We start from the raw sequence: 16,329 nt of genomic DNA, 5'->3' as shown, positions 1-16,329 counted from the left end.
TTTGTATGATGTTCTGGCATGATGGGGAAATAAAGTTTTGAGTCAGTTTTTGCTCCTGCAGATTCCTTTGCAGTTACACTTATAATGACATGAACAAAAGGGAGGCAAAATAAAAATAATCCCCAAATTGCAATACAGGTGGGGAAAGAGGAGATCACGGTTAAGCCAAATACGTCAAAATAAAAATACTAAAAGGGAAAGGGGGAAGAGATCAGGTCTGTGGAGATCCCCTTGATATTTGAACTCACATTGTTAGAATCAAAGTTCAGACTTGACACTGGAAAACCTGCAACTACCTGTCTCTCTGAACAGCTGTGATGAGCAAGATCGAGTTGGGACACCGGTTCTGCTTCAATCATTTATTGTCTCTCTGTTCTCTCTTTCTTCTCCCCGCAATTCCTCGTATCCAATGTCTCTGCCTTTTTCCTCTTGTTCCCTCTCCCCCTGCCCTTTCCCAGTGGCAGCGACTCAAAGGGCTTCTCCCCTGGTAGCTGGTGCTCATTATCAATCAAATAAATCAAAACACTTTCACCAGCAAGCGGATTTAGCCCTGTTATACCCCCATTGAGCTCTCTGGTCAGGTGTCCTGGCACTGGAAGCCTCTTGTGTAGATTCTAAAATAGCGTTTTAGCAGCAGGGGGCTGAAATATTGGACTGGACATTGTAGCTCCACCGTTATTTTATTGAATTGCTTCAAAACAGCAAGTATAGAAAGTCTCCTAAGTGTCAGGATCTCTGCCATGGAAACAGCTGCCCCTGCTCTCCAGGAGTCTGTGTGTTCCACCCAGCAACGTACAAACCTGCTCCGAGCTGAAGGGGGGTCAGACAGTGACGGTAACGCAAATCTTCAGACTATTAACCCAAGTCCCTTCCTTTCTTGAACCCAGGACGTGCCAGTCACTTGTTAGCCATGGCATTATCTTCAAATACCTCTCAGGACATTTCACAGAGGGAGTGAACCCACCCCCACATGACTCCCTGTTGAGGGATTGTACTGTACCTGCCCCTGGCGACTGTCTGGTTTTATACTCCTAGAGCTTTTTCTCTTCAAACCCCTTATCCCAACCTCTGGGCCACCGCCACATTTCAGAGTTTAGAATTTACTCTCATCACCCTCGTATGGCACTTTCCATGTGAATGAGACAAAGCAATGGGGGAAGCTTTGTGGCTAATGAAAACCGGTGTGTTGGGTGGGGCCTGAACTCATAACCCCAGCAGTGTGCCTCCCTCACTAGCCAGTTGTATCCCTATAGGTGCTTCATAGACAAGCCTGGGAAGTAGGCAGTTACCTGTGTCTGTGATTAACAACGTTGGTGGCTAATTGAACGGCTGATGGTTCAAACCCAGGTGAAGATAGAAGTGTTTGGCTTTTTGTGAAGAGAATCCAGTACATTTTAACAGGTAGGAAAATGCCTCAATTCTGGCCTAGCCTCATTGGGCAAGCATAAGGAGTAATTTCCCCAGATGTGTTGGTGGTATAGTGGTGAGCCTAGCTGCCTTTTGAGCAGTTGACCTAGGTTCAATTCCCAGCCACCACACTGAGGTGCTGTTTTCTCAGCTGGAAACTAGTTTAATTTCTTCCACATTGTATCAGTTTATCAATCGAATGAGATAATCAATGTGCTGCAGGTCATTAAACACCCAGGGGAGGAAGAAAGGGGTAGGACTATACTGTGAGCAGGTAGAGTCACCCTGGTATTACAATGTTTGGGGGTTTTTTTCCCTTTACTTCCCTCTCCCTTTTAGACTCAGAGCATTTAAGGTTAGAAGGGACCAGTGTGATCATCCAGTCTGACCTGCTGCACCTTGCTGGCCAAAAGAGTGCAGCATCCACTCCTGTAATAGACCTGAGAGGGGAGGCAGCTCTGTGCTGTGCCCCTACTCCAGGCAGCGCATGGAGGCCCTCTTCCCCCCTCCCACAATGGGTGTGCAGAGATGTGCCAGCAGCACTAAGGTGACTGCCCACTCTGCCTCTGTCCCTCCGTGCCACTTCCAGAAGTGTCTGACATGTCCCAGCATCCCCTGGGGTGGGGGAAGTGTCTCCATGTGCTGCCTCTGCCCCGAGAACCAACTCCACAGCTCCCATTGGCCAGAAACTGCAGCCAATGGGAGCTCTGGGGGCCGAGCCTGCAGTTAGCGGCACATGGAGACTCACTGTCCCCGCTGACCTGAGAGCTGCTGTCACAGGGTTGTGTGTACTGGTCACTTCGGGAGCTGCACTGCCCGGGGTAAGCACCACCCCCTCCTGCACCCCAACCCCCGAGCAAAAAGCCCGCACCCCGAACCCAAATTTCCTCCCAGAGCTTTGCTTGTCTTCCTTTCACCCAGAACCATCCTTCCTCTCCTGGGTTGCAAGTAGCCATCCTTGGGAAGCCAAGAGGCAGGCACAGGATCCTACCTCCCAGCAGCCAACTGCACCTCCCCAGGTTTTGCAAAATGAATGGTGGCGCTCTACTAACCCCACTTAGACGCACTGAGGGGTTTAGCTTCTGTCCTGCCTTCCTCAGTTCGACTTTCCTCTTTTGCCCCATTCTTGCCTCACTTCCTCCTTTGGCAAGTCACACAAAGGAGGCCAGCAGGAAGAGCCGGCCTCCACCAGCCGACCTCCCAGGGCAGAGGAGACCAAGCCACAAGGCTCCAAACGGTGACTAGCCCAGATCCTCTAGCTTTCCTTTGCTGATGCTAAGTCTCTTTCTCAGATCATTTCCCACCCTCTGTCCTGCACGGGTTGGGTTTATCACACATACATGCCAGAGGCAGCAGTAGGAAATTTGCTAAACAGCCAGGGAAGCTGGGAAAAGTAAGCAATTTTGTTTCTGGCTTTTTTTGAACCAGGGACCTTTTGCATGTTAGGCAAACGTGATAACCACTACACTACAAAAACTCTGTCAGAGGACTCTGCCCCTCCCTTCATGAGAGTATAAGAATGGCTATACTGGGTCAGACCAAAGGTCCATCCAGCACAGTGTCCTGTCTGCCAACAGTGGCCAATGCCAGGTGCCCCAGAGGGCGTGAACCTAACAGGCAATGATCAAATGATCTCTCTCCTGCCATCCATCTCCATCCTCTGACAAATAGAGGCGAGGGACACCATTCCTTACCCATCCTGGCTAATAGCCATTCATGACTTAACCTCCATTAATTTATCTAGTTCTCTTTTAAACCCTCTTATAGTCCTAGCCTTCACAACCTCCTCAGGCAAGGAGTTCAACATGTTGACTGTGCACTGTGTGAAGAAGAACTTCCTTTTATTTGTTTAAAACCTGCTGTGCATTAATTTCATTTGGTGGCCCCTAGTTCTTATATTATGGGAACAAGTAAATAATTTTTCCTTATTCACTTTCTCCTCATCATTAATGATTTTATATACATTTATCATATCCCCCCTTAGTCTCCACTTTTCTAAAATGAAAAGTCCTAGTCTCTTTAATCTCTCCTCATATGGGACCCATTCCAAACCCTAATCATTTTAGTTGCCCTTCTCTGAACCTTTTCTAGTGCCAGTATATCTTTTTTGAAATGAGGAGACCCCATCTATACACAGTATCCAAGATGTGGGTGTACCATGGATTTATATAAGGGCAAATATTCTCTGTCTTATTCTCTATCCCTTTTTAAATGATTCCTAACATCCTGTTTGCTTTTTTGACTGCTGCTGAACACTGCATGGTCGTCTTCAGAGAACTATCCACGACGACTCCAAGATATCTTTCCTGATTAACTGTAACTAAATTAGCCCCCATCATATTGTATGTATAGTTGGGGTTATTTTTCCCAATGTGCATTACTTTACATTTATCCACATTACATCCCATTTGCCATTTTTTTGCTCAATCACTTAGTTTTGTGAGGTCTCTTTAAAAATCTTTCACAGTCTGCTTTGGTCTTAACTATCTTGAGCAGTTTAGTATCATCTGCAAACTTTGCCACCTCACTGTTTACCCCTTTCTCCAGATCATTTATGACTAAGTTGAATAGGATTGGTCCTAGGACTCACCATTGGGGAACACCACTAGTCACCCTTCTCCATTCTGAACACACCGATGGGCGAACCTGGAGAAAGTGATGGCAGCCCTTCGATGGGTCAGCTGGCAGAGCAAAGGACAGGAGCGGAAATCAGGAAGTCATCCTTATGTTGTCCTTCTGACTCCAGCTTGAAGAAGAGCTTCTTTTTCTTCCCCTTGCTGAGAAAGAGCAGGAGAAGAAAGAAAGATCAGGTGAGTGAACTCTTGCTTGGGAGCCACCCACTGAAAATGTAAAAACAAAAAAGTAAAGCCATAAAAGACTTCACAGCCCACCAGGCCCAACCTCTCTTCTAATATGGAAGAAAAGCCACGCGTCTCCTGTCTAGGTAGGGATTTCCTATTGCCCCACAAGAAGTGGAAGGTCATCATGTTCAGCCTCAGCAGTACTCATGGACCAGGGGGAAATATATGGCTGAGGAAATTCCCTGTAGCCGAAAGATAGGTCTTGAGCATCACAGCCTTGTAGGTAACTACAAGGTCTACTTACGCCACCGGCTGAGCCATTCCTCAAAGGCCAGCAACTGCTTCTCCCAGTTTGCGTTCCTCACCATGTACCCAACTAAATGCTAGAAGGCCCAGCTCATCAACCTGCCCACTCTTGCAGCCCTCCTCTTCCACCCTGACTGATAGGGAGGAGTATTAAGTCTCCCTTCCTTAGGCCTTTCAGCATTCCTGGGGAACACCAACACCGCCCAAGTGACTTTGGGCCAGTTGGTCAACCAATAGGGCTGCCTCCCAGGCCAGGCTGCAGCCCAGCTTCAGGATTCAGAGGAAATGGAGCTCCCATCCCTACCTACAGGACTCCAAGCAAGACCAGCCTTCTGGATCAAACATCCCCTCTTGTGCTCAAGTCACAACAGCTTGCAGGCAAAAGGCAGGCTTTCGTATCATTTGAGAAAGCAAGACAGAGCCTTGGAAGACCCAGCAGGATTAGGTCGCACAGGAATTGTCCTCAGATCCTACTGAGACTTCAACTCAGATTGCAGGATTCAAAGTCCTGAGGGCTGCTCTTACACCATGGGACCAATAGGGAACCCCCAGATCTCTGCTGAGTTCTGGTGTGGATGACCCTGTAGGCGCAGCCCTGCATTTGCTCACCGAGTTGGCATGTAGCAGTTTGCTGCAACTCCCAGAGGCCTTTCTTAACCCAGACTGAGAAGCCAGTGGCCATGTGAGGAAATTGCCCCTTCCATCCTAGGCAGTACATGGCCCTTTCTAGGAAAGACCAAGTCCTGGAGGAAAAAAGACTGTTGTGAAATAACATCGAGAGGAGATGCCTTTTTCAGTTGTTGGAGAAGTACCATATGGGGAAATCCCCTTTTTTCATCTGACCAGGGACTTGAACCCTGGACTCTCAGATTAAAAGTCTGACGCTCTACCAACTGAGCTAGAAAGACTCATAGAGAAAAGGGGCAAGCTTGATGCAGAAGAGAAACTAGTCAAGAAAAAGAGGGCAGAAAATTTGCTACTCTTGCTTCTTTAGCAGCCCTAGGCCCAACTTGCTGCTCCATGTGGCACCCAGAGACATTCTTCTTTTTTTAGTTAAATATCAGATCCAGGAGAAAACACAGTTATACAAAACAAAATAAAATTGACCTGTCTCATGCAGTGCTACATTGACCTCTGTTCAGACTGAGCCTAAGGGAGGGCCTTGCTTTGGGATCAAACATGCCCTCGTGTGCGAGTCACAACAGATAGCAGGCAAGAGACAGGCTACCATGTCATTGGAGAGAGCAAGAGGAAGCATTGGAAATCCCGGAATAATTAGCTGGCAATGAAAGGACCCCACAATTTTACAGAGGTTTGAACTTTGATTTCAGGATTTACAGCTTTGAATACCAGCCCTTACACCATGGAACCAGCAGGGGACCTATTAAGTGTGCTTGACTTCTGGCATGAAAGACTCTGTGGGGACCATTTTTTCTGTCAGGGAATACCCAGTGGGAAGATGCCTTTCTGGCCAGCCCTACATTTGCTCAAAAAATCAGCACACAGCACTTTGCTCCTCCATCCGGCCCCCTGAGGCCTTACTCTTTTTTTAGTTAAATAGCAAATCCAGGAGAAAACACAGTTACACAAAGCAAAACGAAATCACAAACAGAAATGTCATTGGAAATACAAAAATTAAAAAGGAAAACGCAATTCCCATCACTTTATCATGTCTGGGCCATTCCTGTATCGAGAGCACCTGCCAAGGGCCCTGTGTGCTTACGAAAAACCTGGAGAAACTCATACCACGGCCTGAACATGAAACTCAACTGCTCCCAGGTGCTGCAGTAAAACCCTTTCCCTGCTATGACGTTGCACTCCATATGATTTTATTCAAATATGCTAATGAATGTGAATATAATGTAACTGGAATATGCTTTATGCATGTAAGGTAGCATTACAAAGTTTATAATCGACTGTGTGTGTTCATCGTATTTGTATGAAACGATCATTCTTGTATCTGAAACTAGAAATATGAACAATAACTCTGAGGTCCTGTTGTAATGATGTAAAGTGTGGGCCACTAATAGTGGTTTGGACTCTTGATGGCTCCCATTAACCAGGACAATTGACTGTAGATGGCTCTCTCCTCCACCATCTGTGAGTCAGGCCAGGAAGAATGAAGGCTTGGGGTCTCATAGGACATGTGAGCATGTCACCTGGTACAGGAATCCATCTTAAACCTGGGGCTTTTCCCCAGGAGAGAGACAAAAAATTCCTGCCTTGTACCAAAGTTATATAAGGGGGTAGAACAAAAGAAAAGTGGCTGCAGTCATAAGAAATCCCCTAGCTACCACCTGAGCTGGAACAAGGATTATGCCAGGTGAAAAGATTGGGCCCAGACTAGAAATAAGCCTAGTCTGCAAAAGAAGCTTATTGGAAGATCTCTGAGGGTGAGATTTTATCTGTATTGAGTTTTATATTGTATTAGGTTTAGACTTGCATGTTTGTGATATATTTTGCTCTATGGAGAATACAAACTCTATAGAGAAGGAAAAGTTAATGTCTTAGAAGATTCTGTGTGTGTGTGTGTGTTAGATGGATGCGAAGGTGTCTAGAAAACACTCTCCTGTAGTCTCCTTTCTCTGATTTCCTTTAGAAAATTTGAAGCAGGGAGCAAAATCCATTGTCTTCTGAGAGGCTTGAACTCAAAGCCTTCAGATTATGCGATTGAGACACTACCAGCAGTGCTAAGAAGGCTTTGAAAAGATTTAGACTCAATGCATATAGAATTCTTCTACAGCCATGACCGAGCCAGGGGTGCACTGGAAGAAGCAGGGGGATATGGTGCCCAGGCACCTTTCCTGGCAGCTAATAGATCAATTTTCCCTGACAGTGAACAATCTACTGGAATTCATGGCAGCAGTGGCTGGATATTTCCAAGCTGAGCACCAGCTTCCACATTTCAGAACTTATTCTCCTTTTCCTAGTAGGGTACTTTCCATGTGAATTGGGCAAAACAAGTTGGGGAAGCTACAGGGGTAATAGAAACCAGTATTTAAGGTAAGGCTTGAATTCATAACCCCAGCAGTAGTCCCTTTTGCACTAACCAGTAGCACCACTGCAGTTGCTTCTTAGGCAAAGCTGGGAAGCAGGCAATTATCAGTCTCTGTGGTTCACACCTTTGCCTGGTAATTGAAAGGCTGCTGGTTCATACCTAACTAAAGATGCAACTTTTCAGCCATGAGACTCCAGGATATTTTAACAGGATGAAAATCTCCTCATTTCTGATTTAGCCCCATTTGACCCCTTCTGCCTGTCTTCTCCCTCACACCATCTCTTTCCTTCCCCATTGGGGCCATACAGAGAGGAGCCCCAGTCACTGAGAAGTTCCCTTTTCTCCTTCACAGAGGGCTTTAACGCTCCTTATCTCACTCAGGCTCACAACCACCCAGAGTTCAAGAACTGTCCCTGTTCCCATTGGACAGATGAGGGGAGCCTGAGGTCCAGAGAAGGGAAGTGACTTACCCAAGGGCCTACAAAGCAAAGCGGTGGCAGAGCCAGAAAGAAAAGCCACCAGTTCCGACTCCTGTTCTAATGGACAACAAACCCCGCAGAGGCAGGGATAGAGTCTGGGAATCGAGATGGTGGGGAAATGTCATTCAACCTGTTTCTGTCAGAAAATCCCATTCAGACTAAACCAGTTTGTTTCTCGAAATCATAACAAGTAGCATAAAAGTTCTTTGCAAAAATATTTTGTTGCAAAAGAAAAGCATCTCCTGTTTGTCACAGTGTGTTAAATTGTCTTGTCGCACACAAAAAGGAGACATTTAGATCTCAAACATTAGATAAGATGATTCAGTCTGAGCTAAGTCATTGCTGCTCTTAACAATTTCAAAATAAAAACATACAAATCAAATAGACTATTTCAGCTATTCTATTCTGTGTTAATCTGCTCTGAGTAAACGTGATAGGACACCTCATATTATGCCCTACTTCTAGTGACTCTCTCCAATGGATCCCCATCCTCCACCCACTGTGAGGTAGGTAGGAGCAGATCATTATTATCTCTACTTGAAAGAGGGAGAAGCTAAGGCTGAAAAAGGAGAATTGACTTCTCTTATGTCACACATCAAGTCAGTGGCAGAGTTGGGAATAGGACCCAAGAGCCCTGATTTTCAAACTAACCATACGAACTTGAATTACAAACATTGAATGACCTGAATAAAGTGCTCTCAGATGAGCTCCAGACCAACAACAGTGCACAGTAATTATTCAGCAAGTATTTGATTAGAACTGCAATGTTAGAGAGAATCATGAACTGCTCAGAGACAATTAATGCAGAGAAGCAGCAAAATTTGTCAAACGTAGAACTGGTTCTGACTTATTTCCTTGATCTTAAAAGAGAATAACAAGGACCTGAGTCTCCTCCCTGTCAATAACCCCCTGCTCAGCCAATCAGGGTAGAGCTTGAGGAGGGGAGGCTGAGGGTTCTCACCAGAGACCACAAAGGATAGGCCCGGTCACCTGTGGGGATCACTGTCAGAGCACAATTTCAGCCCCACAGTTTTGGATGGACCACCCACAGTGGGAGCTGCAGAGCACTCCCCTGCAATACACACACACACACACACACACACACACACACACACACCCTGGTGTTGGCAGGGGAACAGGAGAAAAGACAAAAGAAGCAAGAGATGAAGAGAAAGGAGGGAGGGATAGATGGATGGAGGGAAAGCTGAAACACAAAGGACAAACCCTAATGTCTCCAGTGATTCTAAGGGACAAAATCCCAGGCGTGGAATAAAATTCTGCCTCCTTAAGCTCGTGTTTTCAATGCCTAGAATTCAACTCTCACCAGATGGATCAGACTGAACAGGTTTCAGACCTCCAGGAGGCTCTTGCCTTCTACACAGGGACGGCTATTTTCTAGTAAAATCACTAAAAGAGAAGGAGAAAACTTGAAAGAGGTTCCTCCTGGCGCTCACGTACATGAACCTGAATACTCTGTCAGTCCTCAAGGAGAGACCTGGAGAAGGAGACTTGCTGAAGCAAAGCCACAGGGGTCTCTGAGGTTTCCCTGGCCCCTCGCCCCTGTCCTGCCTGGATGATGTCAGCATCTCTCTATGTGAGGTCACCACCTCCCCACCACCTTTGACCAATAGTCTGAGGTGCTGCAAAAGGCTTTTGTGATGTGACTGCCACACCCCTCCCTTGCTGTGCTAATATCCTGCCCCTGGCCAGGCACTCTGGAGGTTTGAGCTACTCCCTGTGGATCACCCCACTCAAGGAGCGTTCGCTCTAGGAAGCAAGCCGGCTAGACAGGAAAATATCAGACGCTTCTGCCAATGCTACACTCAATTTTTCAGAAATTAGTCGACTTTATGGCCAGAAGAGACCATTAGAGCTTCTAATCTGACTCCCTGCATATCACAGGCCTCCTGTATGACACAAGAGCTACTTTGGGGGCAAACACATTCCAGAAAGGCATCTAGTCTTCATTAAATGACATCAGGAGATGGCAAATCCACCACTTTCCTTGGTAGCCTGTTCCTGTGGTGAACCTTCCTCGCTGTTGAATATTTGTGCCTTAGTTGTAATATGAATTTGTCTCTTTTTACCTTCCAGACGTTGGGTCTTGTTATGCCTTTCTCTGCTCAATTAAAAAGCCCTCTAACACCCAATATTTTCTCTCCATTAAGGCCCTTCAACACTTCAGTGAAGTCACCTTTCAATCTTCTTTTGATAAGCTAAACAGGTTGAGCTCCTTCAATAGCTCACTAGAAGGCATTTTTCTCCAGCCCTCAGAACATTTGGTGGCTTTTTGCTGCCCCAGCTCCAATTTCACATCATCTTTTTCAACCGAGGACACCAAAACTGGAGGCAGCATTCCAATATCACTCTCACTGATACCATGTCACCTCCTGTGACATTAATTACTTAATCTGTAACTGTATCGATCACCATTGCGACCACTGTTCTATATTTGCAGCCAATATTGTAGAAATTTGCCACCTAAGGGGTCTGTGAAGAGATTCTGATTGGCTGATTATAATGATGCTATCTCTAGATGTGTATCATTTTTGTAGTTGATGTTATGAATATTGGTTCTATGCTGTCCATATTTCAAACTCGTGCTCTGCTTCTGGGGAACACTCTAGACAAGTTGGTGTCAGTTCTGCCTAGCCTGCTTGATGGCCCACTAAGGACCATCAGTTATACAATCGACCCATTGAGAGAAGGCAGATACACCTTGTGACTCAGCAAGGTATTCAGGGATCTGTCTGTGGACAGAACTCAAAGGTTTTTCTATGCCACGTGCTGGATAGAGTTTCCTTGGGACAAAGAAAGCAAAGAGCAAGTGGCAAGAGATTATAAAAGGCTGATGCCTCATCTCCATCTTGTCTTCAATCCTGCTTCATACCTCTGGAGGGACTTTGCTACAAACAAGCTTCAGCTCTGTACAAAGGACTGAATACCCCATCCCAGTTGTGGATGGACTCCAGAGACTTGATTTGAACCTGCAGTTTATTCCATCACTGCTACAGGCCTGAACCAAGAGCTTTGCCATTACTTCATGTGAAGGATTAAAAATCTATTTGCTGTTTATGTAGCAACCTGGTGCATGGATTGTGCCAGCTCTTTTCCAGACTCAAAATCCAGAGTATGGTCAAGGACCAGAGGCCTAGCAAATAGTGATAAGCTAAGAGAAAGCTGGGGTAAACAGAAAGCCTTGCTTGCTAAGATAGGCCTCGTCAGCAAATTGCCAGGTGTTGGAGCTAAGAACTAAAGAATTGTGTCTTATTCAGAGATGCAGATTGAACAAAGAATCCTTTTTCCTATTGTGTTTGTTTCTTCTGTAGGAAGACGTTCTTCACAGAGATCCAATCTTGAGTTTATGAAAAGTTGTCACACATTCTTCCACGTCCCTTCCCAGGGACCAATGCCTGCCTTTAGACACACAGAAAATCTTCATTGCTATATACTTTCACTGTTTCTTTGCTTTAACCCCTAGGAATGTACCTCTTGGACAATCAAAGGAGTTGCTCCATTCCTATGGACCCCAAATCAGAATTCAACATAGATATTTTATACTAACAACATTTTATCAAAGTATTAATGAAATGTTAACTTGCTAACTTGAGACCATAGGTGGAGACATTATGTAATCTGTTAACTATTGGCTAATGTGCTTATCTTGTCTTGCTGCAAAACCTATCCCAGGGTGTGGAACTGTCTACCCTGTCACTTTCCCTGCTTGTGGAAAATCTATATATTCTATTGTAATTAATTAATTAACAATGTCTCTGAGCCTAATAAGCAAAGTGACACTCCGCCAACACTGTGTGTAATAAACTCCTATTTTTGACCTCTACATGGTGTAGATTTGTGTCTTTCTCAGACACCTTCTGAATAAAGAGAAGATTCAGTATCCAGCCTGGCTGAATGTGTGTACTCTCCTCACAGCTTGGTGATCTTTTGAGGAAATGGAGAAGACTGCCTTTGCCTAGCTGTACCTTGCTTGCAAAAGAAACAGATCTTTTTGGTGACAAGTGTTGAAAGGAGGCACTAGACAAATGTGGAGACAGGAAAAATGTCCCCCAACTGAACTGGCATCTGTGGATGCTGAAGTCACAACACAGAGCACTAAACACTATTTGAGAACGGCTGGTGTCAGAAGAGTCTCTAACAAGGCCTCTTCCCCCCAGCAGGGGCCTCTCTGTGCACAGAACTCCTGGTAGCGTGATGGCTGCAGGCAGTGGAGAACTCTATTTTGGCATCTCTTTGCCTGTTTTGTGGTCAGCATCTGCAGTGGCTGTTAAAATGTCTCTAGATAGTGATCTTTGGGAAGAGCTGGCTGAAGAGCCTTCCTACTAACCAAGAGAGCCTGGCTTGGCCTGCCAGTTCTTCCTTGCTGAACCTAGTGTGTCTGTTGGCTCCTTTTTTGTATCTCTTTTCAAAAAAAAGAAAAGACTTGTCAGCAGAATCCTTCTAAGTGCTTGTTCAAGACAGAGAGAGCCTTCCTTGAAGCTAAGTCTTGGTGTAATAGGGCATGTGATGCCTTTTGCTGGCCATCCTGGTAATTAGTTCTGGTTCACCGGGGTGCCTTCATCTAGTGGCATCTGGCTGCATCTGTTTTATCATTAGGACACATGTCGCTCTCAGGACTTCAGTGTCCTCTTATGGACACAACCCTCTGGCTGTGTCCCACTCAGTTCTCTCCCCTCTTCCCGGGGGTAGCTGTTCTCTACCCAGACACTTGCATTAGTGGTCGGCTGCAGTCCCGGGTGTAGCCACCTGTGTCAACCGCTACTGAGGCAAAAGTGGTGAACCTCCAACCCTGCATCTGTTTCCCTGGACCACTTCCCTAGCAGCTTCCTCTAACTTTCTATTAGGGCCTCAGTCTGGCAGTACTCAGCCAGAAGGTCACTCATGCTCCCCTTACCCACCCAGCACTACTCTGATCATGGTGCCCACCTTACCCCTTCCCCTTCCCCTTCCCCTTCCCCTTCCCCAGCCAAACCTCCCTCCTCAAACTCCAAGCAGTGACTAACTCTTGCTGTGCTGAGCAGCCCTTTATATATGAGCTGCTCCAGCAAGCCTTCTCCTGATTGGCTTTCCCAATAAGCCCTTTCCTGATAGGCCGGGTTCTGTTCAGCCTCTGCAAGGCTGCCTTAATCTTTCTCCTGCTTGGTTGGGGGCAGACACCTCTCCACACTTGGAAAAGGGCAAATGAGAAGTTTAGAGCTGGTGGAAAGGTTACCATGACTGAGAACTGAGCCGACGTTGCTGCGACTGAAACACAGATCACTAACCGTTATATGATCACAGTGGCTGGTGGGAGAAGGACATGTTAGAAGCCCTCTGTCATCTCAGCTGTGGCTTTCTGTGCATGGAGAGCCAGACACCTCAAGGTCTGCAGGTCCTGAGGGAAATGTGGATCATCTGTCCTTTAGAATTTGCAGGTGTTGTCCTGGACCATCAAATGTAACAGTTGCAAACCCTTTCTTGAGGCAGACACCATGGCTTAGCTGGCTAAAGCAGTTGTCTAATAAAGAAGAGATCCTGGGTTCAACTCCCAGTGGTGTCTTGGTGTACGGCTTTTGTCTCTTCTGCTCACATTTTCCTGTGTCTTCCTAGGAAACAGAAGAGACCTCCCTTGGTATCCAAGTCATTGCTTGCTAAGGAAAAGACTTCTTTGTAGAGAAGCATTGGAAAGAATCAAATCACAAGCCTGGAGTTGATGAAAAGGTTGCTGTGACTGGCATTAGCATGGTGTTGTTTTGACTGCAATAGCTGCAACACGAGAGCCTGCACCACACGTCCTTGTGATTCACTGGGGATGTCCACACGCAGATGTCATGTCACCTTCCTTTTCATAGTCACTGATGAAAAATGGAGCAGTTGGGAGAAAAGTCCCAGAGAGTGGCACCGTGGCTAAGCTGGCTGACTCACCTGCCAGGTAAAGTGGAGTTAGGGATGCAGCACCCAGTGGTGCCTTGCCAAATGTGTCCGCTCTTCCCATCTTTTGGTCAATCTTCTGAGGAAACAGAGAAAGCTGCCTATTGCTTGCAATGCAAATGCTTCCAAAAGAAACTGGTCATTTTTTCTGACAAGTGTTGGAAGGAGGCACCTAAGAAATGTGGAGACAAGGAAATGGTCATCGTAACTCAACTTGCGTTCATGGCTCTTGGGGCCACAACGCAGAGCACTAAGCACTGTATGACCACAGCAAAATCTAAACTTATTACACTTATTACACCTTATTACACTAGGCAGTAGTTAGGTCAAGCATTTTTCTCACCCCACTGGATGTTACCCTCCTTAATACATAGAATTCCCCCCTTCATTTTTTCAGGATTCCTGCTGCTTCCAGCATAGATGGGGAGGACAAAGTAAAAAACATGATACCACAGTCTCCTATTTTATATCCTTAGTTCAAGTGTCTAGAAGACACTTGCCCAGACGTGTCCGGGTGGGCTCTGCTGAGTCACTAGGTTGGGGAATCCTCCTGGTGTGGTCTTGTGCAACTGAATCATAGACTTGAGCAGTCCCCACAGTGTTGTGTTTGGACCTCTGTCATTGAATTGGAAATTCCTGAATTACAATTCCTCTGCTGATTCATGGTTGTTGAACTCCCTCCTTGGCAGGGGTCACTAGCAAAATTATAGCATATTTCAGTAACAACCATACAGCAAAATGCACAACTTCATACACTCTCATGCTATACATATTTGGACAGAATAACCGATTTCAGCAGATCATGACTTTTCATGTGATAACTTACATGGAATGGTTTGTAGGAGATATCACAGTCATATATGAATGATGAATATATGAGCTACAGGAGGCTATTTTGAGGTACCTCATGTCACAAAAGCCTCCAGAGACTGGTCTTTGGGAAGAGCTGGCTGAAGAGCCTTCTGAGTAACTGAGAGATCCTGGCTTGGCCGGCCAGTTTGTGCTTATGAATTAAACTTGTCCGCTGGGCTCCCTTTTTTGTGTCTCTTTCACATAAACAGAGCAGAAGTTCTTGACTAATCCTTGACAGTGGTTGTTCAAGACACAGAGAGCCTCTGTGCTGGGGCAGGGGTAAGGGTGCAGGAGGTTGTCGGAGGGGGGGTGCTTACCTCGGGCAGCACAGCTCCCAAGTGACCGGCACACACTCCCCTCCTGCAGTGGCTTCTAGGCAGTGGGATCCAGGGGCGGGTCAGCTATGGAGTTTGCACTCAGGGCCACAGGGATATGCTGGATGCTTCCAGAAGCAGTGTAGCATGGAGGGAGGGGACAGAGTGGGCAGGGAGCTGCCTTAGCGCTGCTGGCACATCTCTGTGCGTTGCTTGGGGAGGCATCAGGTCTCTGTGGGCTGCCTGGGGAGGGGCAGTGCACGAGAGGGCTCATGCAACCCCTTTGCCTCCTCTCTCCAGGCTCCTATCCCATTTTGCCGGCCGACAGGGATTTTAGGGTGCAGCAGCGCAGGGAGCAGGAAGGGCGAACCACAGCGGCTGCCTCCCCTAGAATTATTTGCAGTCGGGATTTCCCCCAACAGTGCCCAACAGGGGTCCAGTGTCAGCTCCAGCACAGGCCACACAGGAAGGCTTAATGCTCGAGCTACAGCACATGCTGGGCAGGCTTGAGGCCGGGATCCCCATGGCAGGAGAAAAGAAGAAGACTCAGCCCCTGGAGTAGCAGGCTGGGCTTCCTGGATTTATTTGCTCAGAGCCCTGCCCCTACTCCCAAGTCGTCCATGGCACCCCCAGGTCAGCCAGAATGGAGCAGCAGTTTTCACTGCACCAAGTCCACTTATGGCTTACAGGCAACACCCAGAGCCACCACAGGCCACCATCTTGGCCAGAAAGGAGCCTACTCAGCCTCATCATTGCTTCTTTTCCTTCCACCCAGAGCCCCGCTTCTAGGCTGAAAGTAGCCATCCCTGGGATGCCAACAGCACCTCCATGGGTTTGGCCCTCAGAAGGGCAGGTGGGGGTTTCCTGGATCCCAGTTGCTCACAGCCAGCCCAGCCTCCACTTCTAAAACCATCAGTCATGCTCCCAGGTTGGCCATAAAGGAGCAGCCATTCTCCACTTAGACTCAGCTTTGCTTGTTTTCCTTTGACCCAGAACCCCCCTTCTTCTCCTGGGATGCAAGTAGCCATCCCTGGGAAGCCAAGAGACAGGCACAGGATTCTCCCTCCCAGTAGCCAACCACATCTCCCCATGCTTTGCAGAATGAAAGATGATGCTCTACTAACCCCACTAAGCCACAATGATGTGCTTAGTTTCTGCCCTGCCTTTCTCAGCTTGACTTTCCTCTTTTGCCCCATTCCTGCCTCACTTTCTCCTTTGGCAAGTCAAGCAAAGGAGGCCAGCAG

The 16,329-nt window shown here is 46.8% G+C and overlaps 1 non-coding gene across 1 annotated transcript; it reads right to left on the bottom strand.

Moving 5' to 3' along the window:
- Positions 1 to 5,349: 5,349 nt before the first annotated feature.
- TRNAK-UUU (transfer RNA lysine (anticodon UUU)) lies at positions 5,350 to 5,422 on the bottom strand. The gene has a single exon. It is a non-coding gene; the product is annotated as a tRNA-Lys (tRNA).
- Between the last annotated feature and the right edge of the window lie 10,907 nt (positions 5,423 to 16,329).

The sequence above is a fragment of the Gopherus flavomarginatus genome, chromosome 9 (assembly GCF_025201925.1).
Source record: "Gopherus flavomarginatus isolate rGopFla2 chromosome 9, rGopFla2.mat.asm, whole genome shotgun sequence".
NCBI lineage: Eukaryota > Metazoa > Chordata > Testudines > Testudinidae > Gopherus > Gopherus flavomarginatus.
The sequence above is the reverse complement of the archived record's forward strand: the minus strand, read 5'-3'. Positions and strand labels throughout refer to the sequence as shown.